The sequence below is a fragment of the Ictalurus furcatus genome, chromosome 4 (genome assembly GCF_023375685.1).
Source record: "Ictalurus furcatus strain D&B chromosome 4, Billie_1.0, whole genome shotgun sequence".
Taxonomy (NCBI): Eukaryota; Metazoa; Chordata; class Actinopteri; order Siluriformes; family Ictaluridae; genus Ictalurus; species Ictalurus furcatus.
Genome location: NC_071258.1, coordinates 1,564,566 through 1,573,369, shown reverse-complemented (window position 1 = coordinate 1,573,369; position 8,804 = coordinate 1,564,566). Strand labels below are relative to the sequence as shown.

The 8,804-nt window shown below is 39.6% G+C and overlaps 1 long non-coding RNA gene across 1 annotated transcript; it reads left to right on the top strand.

Moving 5' to 3' along the window:
- Positions 1 to 5,012: 5,012 nt before the first annotated feature.
- On the top strand, positions 5,013 to 8,330 carry LOC128606395 (uncharacterized). The gene is made up of 3 exons (XR_008385671.1): positions 5,013 to 5,417; positions 5,567 to 6,168; positions 8,208 to 8,330. It is a non-coding gene; the product is annotated as an uncharacterized LOC128606395 (long non-coding RNA).
- Positions 8,331 to 8,804: the final 474 nt, after the last annotated feature.

The window sequence follows — 8,804 nt, the reverse complement described above, 5'->3', positions numbered from 1 at the left end:
TGATTAAATCCGGGATTAAACGATGGCTGCTTATGTACTGTATACACGAGGTTTAAAGTTGATGCAACTCGGTCAAAGACGAATATTTAATCATTCTGGTCATTCAAGGTCGGCTTCATTTAACTACCCATGATCCCAGAATTTATAAATAGGATCAGTATTTATTTATTTATTTATTTATTTATTTAATAATTAATTTTATTTAATTTATTAATTCTAATTTATTTATTATTGACCTTTTTGGATCAGCAGACAAACAAACTGTACACGAAAAGCTCATGATGTTAAAATGTATGTACTTTATAGTATCGTTCATATTTTTCACAATACGTGTGAAATATGTGTGTACTTTATCCACTTAACACTCTTATTTTTTCTTGTGTGTGTGTGTGTGTGATGAAATCACTTACAGATACCACCCTGACGTTGATTATTTTCCTGTAACAGCACATTCTGGAGTGTTTTTATTCTTCCTTTTTTAAAAAAAAAAACCAAACAAACAAACAACAATTTGCAACCAATTACAAAGTTTAAGTTTTTATCCATTTACAGTTACATGTAATGCTGTGGTACATCAGTGAAATCATGATCCATCGCTGTGAATGACCTGCTGCTATAGAAATGATAACGTTTTAGAGCGAGTGCATTAATATAAACCTGTGATTTGTAGCTGCGTTACTGTCTGACCTGTTGGTCATGCAGAATAAATCCTTCTAAACTCAACTCCTTCCTCCTTCCAGTGTTTACTGTGTGCTACGATCGAGGCTCTATGCTTCAGGCTGTTAATTAGTGAAGGTACAATACTTTGACAAGGGGAACAGGCCATAAACAAGGCAGTGAGGAGTAGCGGAGATGGAATGTACCCTGAGACGAGAGAAGAGACCTTCCCTGACTGCTGCCTTCATTAATTTGGAACCCTGGCGAGGTGAGATTTATACCTATAATCAGTGTGTGGGGATGTGGAGGGGATGATATGGTGGCTGCTGGAGGGAGATAAGTGCTTCTAGTGCTTGCTGGTAATTGTCAGAATGGCGATAGTGTGCTGAGATGCCATTAAAACTACCGAAGTGCCCTGTGGGCCTTTTTCTTCAAATCAAATAATGGGTCTGTGTGAAGATCAGGTCACGTTCTGCTTGTGTGTGTGTGTGTGTGTGTGTGTGTGTGTGTGTGTTGCTTTATCCTCCCTTTTTCATTTTGAATTATGAGGTGTTGCTGAAACAGGGTGCAGCACCATGTCATTGTCTTCCAACACCTTCTCACCTTCTCGCCTTGTCAAATAAACATGGTTTTATTCGATTCTAGTTCTGGTTGTAAATAATGCCACGGTAGTCCGGGTTTGATTTTTTTTTTTTTTTTTTTTTTAATAGATTGTAAGGGGAAGTGATAAGATGCCTTGAATTAAAATGATGTGAGATACATTTTATTATCAATATTTTTGATTCCATAAAGCTCTGGGTCATTCCTGTTACGCGGCTCCATTTGGACCTCGGGAAACTGCTCAGGTAGACAGTAAATAAATAAAATGGGACGTTTTAAGGAAATGAATCTGCTTTAAACTGATACTAGCGATAATGTGATAATGATAGTAGCCTGGATTCATTCATTCTTTCATTCATTCATTCATTTCTTAAAGATAAAGCACCAGAAAATAACAGAGCGGACAGTGATACCGGGGACATAAATGATAAATACAACTGAAAAAAATGGTAATTTATGAAAAATGAGAAGCTTGAAAATAAGATTGAGGTAATTATTTATTTATAACGTTACAATTTTCTATATATTTGCATAAATATGACCTAAAACATCAGATTCTCACAGAAGTCCTAAAAATAGACAAAGAGAGCCCATTTAAACAAATGACACAAAATATTATACTCGGTCGTTTATTTATTGAGGAAAATGATCCGATATTACATATCTGTGAGAGGCAAAAGTATGTGAACGTCTAGGATTAGCAGTTTAATTAGAAGGTGAGATTAGAGTCAGGTGTTTTCAATCAATGGGATGATGATCATGAGTGAGTGAGTGAGTGAGCGTCCTGTTTTATTTAAAGAACAGGGATCTATCAGAGTCTGATCTTCACAACACGTGTTTGTGGAAGTGTATCACGGCACGAACAAAGGAGATTTCTGAGGACCTCAGGAAAAGAGTCGTTGAAGCTCATCAGGCTGGACAAGGACACAGAAGCATCTCTAAAGAGTTTGGAGTCCACCAACAAAGATCTCTCCAAGAGCAAGACGTGTAATAGTCCACGAGGTCACAAAGGAATCCAGGGTAACTTCCAAGCAACTAAAGGCCTCTCTCACATTGGGTAATGTTAATGTTCATGAGTCCACCATCAGGAGAACACTGAACAACAACGGTGTGTGTGGCAGGGCTGCAAGGAGAAAGTCACCGCTCTCCAAAAAGAACATTGCTGCTCTTCTGCAGTTCATTAAAGGTCATGTGGACGAGCCAGACGGCTCTTGGAAAAATGTTTTGTGGACGGATGAGACCAAAATAGAATTTTTGGTTTAAATGAGAAGCGTTATGTTTGGAGAAAGGAAAACACGGCATTCCTGCATAAGACCCTTATCTCATCTGTGAAACATGGTGGAGGTAGTATCATGTTTTGGGGCTGTTTTGCTGCATCAGGGTCAAGATGACTCGCCATCGTTGATGGAACAATGAATTCTGAATGATGCCAACAAATTCTAAAGGAGAATGTCATCTGTCCAACTGAATCTGAAGAGAAAGTGAGTCATGCAGCAAGACAACGATTCTAAACACACGAGTCGTTCTACCAAAGAACGGTTAAAGAAGAATAAAGTTAATGTTTTGGAATGGGCAAGTCAAAGTCCTGACCTTAATCCAATAGAGACGTTGTGGAAGAACCTGAAGCGAGCAGTTCATGTGAGGAAACCCACCAACATCCCAGAGTCGAAGCTGTTCTGTACTGAGGAACGGGATAAAACTCCTCCGAGCCGATGTGCAGGACCGATCACCAGTTACCCCAAACGTTTATCTGCAGCTATTACTGCACAAGGAGCTCACACCACATACTGAAAGCAAAGGTGCACATACTTTTGCAACTCAGAGATATGTAATATTGGATCATTTCCTATAATATTTTTGTCTCATTAATTTAATTGGGTTCTCTTTATCTACTTTTAGGACTTGTGTGAAAAATGTATGTTGTTTTAGATCATATTTATGCAGAAATGTAGAAATTTTCATGCACCACTGTGTGTGTGTGTGTGTGTGTGTGTGTGTGTGTATTTTTTTTAACACAGTCTAAAACCGCTGTACAGTTAAAATGAGATGTTTCATCAACATAAAACTAAAAACACTGCCTAACGACTTCTCCATGATAAAATACCATTACATCCATTAATCAATGCTACATAATATTGTAAAATGCTGAGGTACACAAACCACAAGGTCGGCACAAGGTTAGTGTAAGAGCGTGTAGACGAGCAGAAAGGGATTAGCAGAAAAAACAGTAAGGGATATGGGAATGTAGGCCTCAGGGCATAGCACAGATATTGGTGTATCAATTGTGCCGTTGCATTGAAAGTCATTACAGCTGAATCACAGCAGGAAAATAATCCGTGCATGGACTATAACAGAGCTGTGTAACACAGAGGTAAATCTGTAATGACGACACGGGGCCGAGAGAGCTGGCGAGGAGACTGCATGTAGGCAGCGTCGGAGAAAAGTACTGCGCAGTTATATTTAAGTGAAAGTATAGATCATGTGCTGAAATCTTCGTCGTGTATTAAAATGTAAAAAGATGATGTTCATGGAAGTTTTTTTTAAACGAATGAATATGATCATTTGGGCGGCTGTGGATCAGGTGCTAGAGCGGGTTGTCCGCTAATCGTAGGGTCGGCGGTCCGATTCCCGGCCCACGTGACTCCACATGCCGAAGTGTCCTTGGGCAAGACGCTGAACCGCACGTTGCTCCCGATGGCAAGTTAGTGTCTCGTGTGGCATCTCTGCTACCATTGGTGTGTGTGTGTGTGTGAATGAGAACCAGTGTAAAGCGCTTTGTAGAACCGCTAAGGTTAAAAAAAAAAAAAGGCGCTATATAAGTGCAGACCATTAGAATTACCATTTGCTTGAAACTGAAATGTAAATAAAATGTGCAGGAGTCCATTCGATTGATGAGAGAGAGCGAGAGAGAGAGAGAGAGAGAGAGAGAGAGAGATTTGTACAAATATTAAGAAGTAAAAAAGCCTTGTTTTGGGGGTTTTAGCTAGTGTGCTAGCACTGTCTGTTTCATGCTAGACATTTTGACAGGGTGGAACACTATATTTTAGCTCGATTGCTAGAGTTAGCTTCTAACTACACCTATTAATTCCAGAGATCCAAGTCACTGGCTGCAAAACAAACAAACAAACAACTACTGCACAAAACTGAAGTGTTTATTTGCTGAGGAGGCTCGAGAAGACTCCGTGTTTTCGCTGATTACAATATTGTTTTAAAGTAAGTGTGGTTTTCAGGTAGTAATGAAGAGTTCCTGACTCACAAGGTTGAAAAAGGAATAAATATCCCATTTCTGCAATTTATCATTCAGTACAGCTGCTCCAAAAGCTGCCTTTCTCTCGGTGCAATTTTCTAAGCGATTTAGAAACCCTCGCCGAACGGACAATCTAGAGTTGTTTCTAAAAACTATACGCCAGCTGAGAAGGACGGATAAAAGTCAGGCAGGAAAATGGCACCTGCTGAGTGAGAAACACTCGATGTTAGCTCGTCCTGTCCAGCTCTCTCGCTAGGTTCCACAACAAGGACACGATCAGGACACAGTCTTATTCAAACAGTGACAAATCACAGCTATTACAGCGAGAAAGAATTAGCGCATGCAACTTTCTCTACAATTATCCGCCGGATCAGTCACATCTGTGTGATAAACATCATATCAGACCTGACATCCAGCACGATCAGCTGTTCTCCACCTCAACGCAGGACAGCAACATGATTACCATCGGAGAATCGATCCATGTACAGTACAGCAGCCATCTTACCAAGAAACCATAAAGTGAAAACAGCCTCACCTCCGACTGTTACGAACGCCCTGACACTGGAGACTCCTTCCGCAAAACGTTAGCCTACATAAACATCTCTTTACAGAAAACATGACTCAAGGTTACAAGTATGAAGTCAAATAAAATCCAAACACCTTCCTTTATTCGCATTCGTACCAGTGTTTCAAAAGATAAGGCTAAGATGGGTGCAGCAGGTGGAGTCAGATCTAAAGACGTGGCCGAAATACGAATGTAAACAAACAAACAAACAAACAAACAAACAAATAATTCCCGTATACCACAGTGTGGTTGAATTCTCAAGGACAGAAGATGTAGTCAGAAGACGTGGATTAATTTTATTTAAGCGTCCGGCTCTGGGAGTAGTTCTCGCTGTAGCATAAACAACAGGTTTATATTAACGTGCTCGCTAACACTAATATTTTATCGTTTCTATAGTAACAGCTAATCTGGTGTCCATAAAAACACGTATAAAGTGTTGATATGGTGAAGTTTTGAGCTTCCTAAACAGGTTCTAAATGGAACCTTCTCTGATACAGGGTTCTATGTCAAACATTTATCTCGTGGTTCCTTCAGTGGGCGGAGTTTTAGAGGTAAATTGTTAAATTTATTTAACAAATATAGCCTAATAATTTATTTCGTTAATTTTTTGCTACGCATGCGCAGTTGGAGTGACGGCACCTGTGGTTGTTACGTCACGCTCATATTCAAGTTTTTGTTTATTGTTGTTTGTTTTTTTTAAATAAAAACGGTCTGAGGCCGGACAGAAATACAGCTCATTCCTCACGGTACCGAATAACGAGCGAATTGGGGATGGATCCGAAGCAGCCGCGGGATTTTCCGCCCGTTCACGAGCCGCCGAACCCCGAGAGAAACTTCCAGACGCCGCGGTTCTCGGATCAGCGTGACGGTCCGAAGCCGTCGCCGAGTACGAGCACGAGCACGCGCACTCCGGTAGCGGGGCAGTTCGAGCCACTGGAGTTCTACGGTGCACGCGCAGAGGAGCCGCAGGGCGCGCGCAGCGAGACGGACGACGACGTGTGCGAGCTTAACATCAAACTTAAAACGCTGGAGCTGGAACAGCTGATAGGATCCGAGGACCCGAGATAGCAGACGAAAGCGGTGCAAAAACTGTGAAACTGTAAGCTTTTGTTTTTTCTTGTTTTTTTAAAAAAAAAATAATCTACAGAGCCCTCCAGTAATATTGGCACCCTTGGAAAATATGAGCAAAGAAGGCTGTCTTTATTGTTTCAACTTTTGATCGTTTGTTCAAAAAAATTCACAAAAATACTCTGCTGTCATGGATCTCAAACACTTGCAAACACAACACAGGTTTTATGTAAAAAAAAAAAATAATAATAATTTAAAAAATCTGGTGTGGAACAATTATTGGCACCCTTTTAGTCATTACTTTGTGCTAGCTCCCTTTGCCAAGATAACAGCTCTGAGTCTTCTCCTATAACGCCTGATGAGGTTGGAGAACACATGGCGAGGGATCTGAGAGCGTTCCTCCATACAGAACCTCTCCAGATCCTTCACATTTCGAGGTCCACGCTGGTGGACTCTCCTCTTCAGTTCACCCCACAGGTTTTCTATGGGGTTCAGGTCAGGGGACTGGGATGGTCAGGGCAGGACCTTGATGTTGTGGTCAGTAAACCGTTTTTGTGTTGATTTTGATGATGTTTTGGATCATTGTCCTGCTGGAAGATCCAACCACGGCCCATTTGAAGCTTTCAGTCAGAGGCAGTCAGGTTTTCATTTAATATCTGTTGATATTTGATAGAGTCCATGATGCCATGTATCCTAACAAAATGTCCAGGTCCTCTGGCAGAAAAACAGCCCCAAAACATTAAAGATCCACCTCCATATTTAACCGTGGGCATGAGGTAATTTTCTATATGACTACCTCTCTGTGTGCTCCAAAACCACCTCTGGTGTTTATTACCAAAAAGCTCTATTCTGGTTTCATCTGACCGTAGAACCCGATCCCATTTGAAGTTCCAGTAGAGTCTGGCATGCTGAAGATGCTCGAGTTTGTTTTTGGATGAGAGTAGAGGCTTTTTTTCTTGAAACCCTTCCAAACAACTTGTGGTGATGTAGGTGACTTCAGATTGTAGTTTTGGAGACTTTCTGACCTCAAGACACAACTAACATCTGCAGTTCTCCAGCTGTGATCCTTGGAGATTTTTATCCACTCGAACCGTCCTCTTCACAGTGCGTTGAGACGATATAGACACACGTCCAATTCCAGGTCGATTCATGACATTTCCAGTCGACTGGAACTTCTTAATTATTGCCCTGATGGTGGAAATGGACATTTTCAATGCTTGTGCTATTTTCTTATAGACACGCCCCATTGTGTGAAGCTCAACAACCTTTTGCCGCACATCACAGCTATATTCCTCGCTCTTACCCATTGTTATGAATGACTAAGGGAACTTGGCCTGTGTGTTACCTCATATTTATACCCCTGTGAAACAGGAAGTCATGGTTGAACAATTTCCTGTTCCTAGTCACCCAGGTGTACTAAAAAAAAAAGTAAAATATCAATGGGAATATACTTCACATATATTTTTCTTATATGAATTCATAGTGGTGTCAATCATTGTTCCACACCTATATTTAACAAAGATATCTTTTTTGGGATAAACCCGTGTTTTGGCTGCAATTCTTCGATATCCATGAGAGCAGAGTATTTTTGTGAATTTTTTTAACAAAAGATCAAAAGGTTAAACAATAAAGGGTGCCAATATTAGCGGACAACACTGTATACAAGTTTGCTCATGCAAATTCTTATCCATTTTTAGTTACAGATCTCACCCTGAAGTGAGGTTAGTGGCAGGCAGTGTATAATAAACCCATATATAAACCTGACATGTGACCATATATGCACATACCAGACGTAAAAATGGTATTATTGTTATTAAATATCATTATTATTATTATTATTAATTGATTTATTTAAAGCGGTTCATTTGCATGTGTATTTAGCTGATAATCTGGTATTTACTGCATTTTAGATTTGCAATAACGCTTCCACTAAAATATTTTGGTTCTGGTACTGAAAAACCAAACCAGAAAAACATTTTATTTACACGTAGAAATGCCATTATAATTATTAAAGCATAAAAAAAGAAGTTCTTGCATAGACGTTAACACAAATATCTGTTTTGTTTGCAGAATTTTTCTGGAGTTAATGTGCAGTGAAACAGAGACGGGATTATTTCAGGAGAGGCGGTCAATTAAAAGAAATGTGAATAAAAGTGTTATTGTGGCATAAAATTTGTAATTACTTCCAAGTAGATTAAATAAGATAGATAGATAGATAGATAGATATAGACAGACAAGTGGATGGATAGATAGATAGATAAACAAGTGGATAGATAGATAGACAAGTGGATGGATAGATAGATAGACAGACAGACAGACAAGTGGATAGATAGATAGATAGACAGACAAGTGGATGGATAGATAGATAAATAGACAGACAGACAGACAAGTGGATAGATAGATAGATAAATAGATAGAGATAGACAGACAAGTGGATGGATAGAGATAGATAGACAGACAGACAGACAAGTGGATAGATAGATAGATAGATAGATAGATAGAGATAGATAAACAAGTGGATAGATAGATAGACAGACAAGTGGATGGATAGATAGATAGATAGAGATAGAGAAACAAGTGGATCGATAGATAGACAGACAAGTGGATGGATAGATAGATAGATAGATAGATAGATAAACAAGTGGATGGATAGATAGATAGATAGAT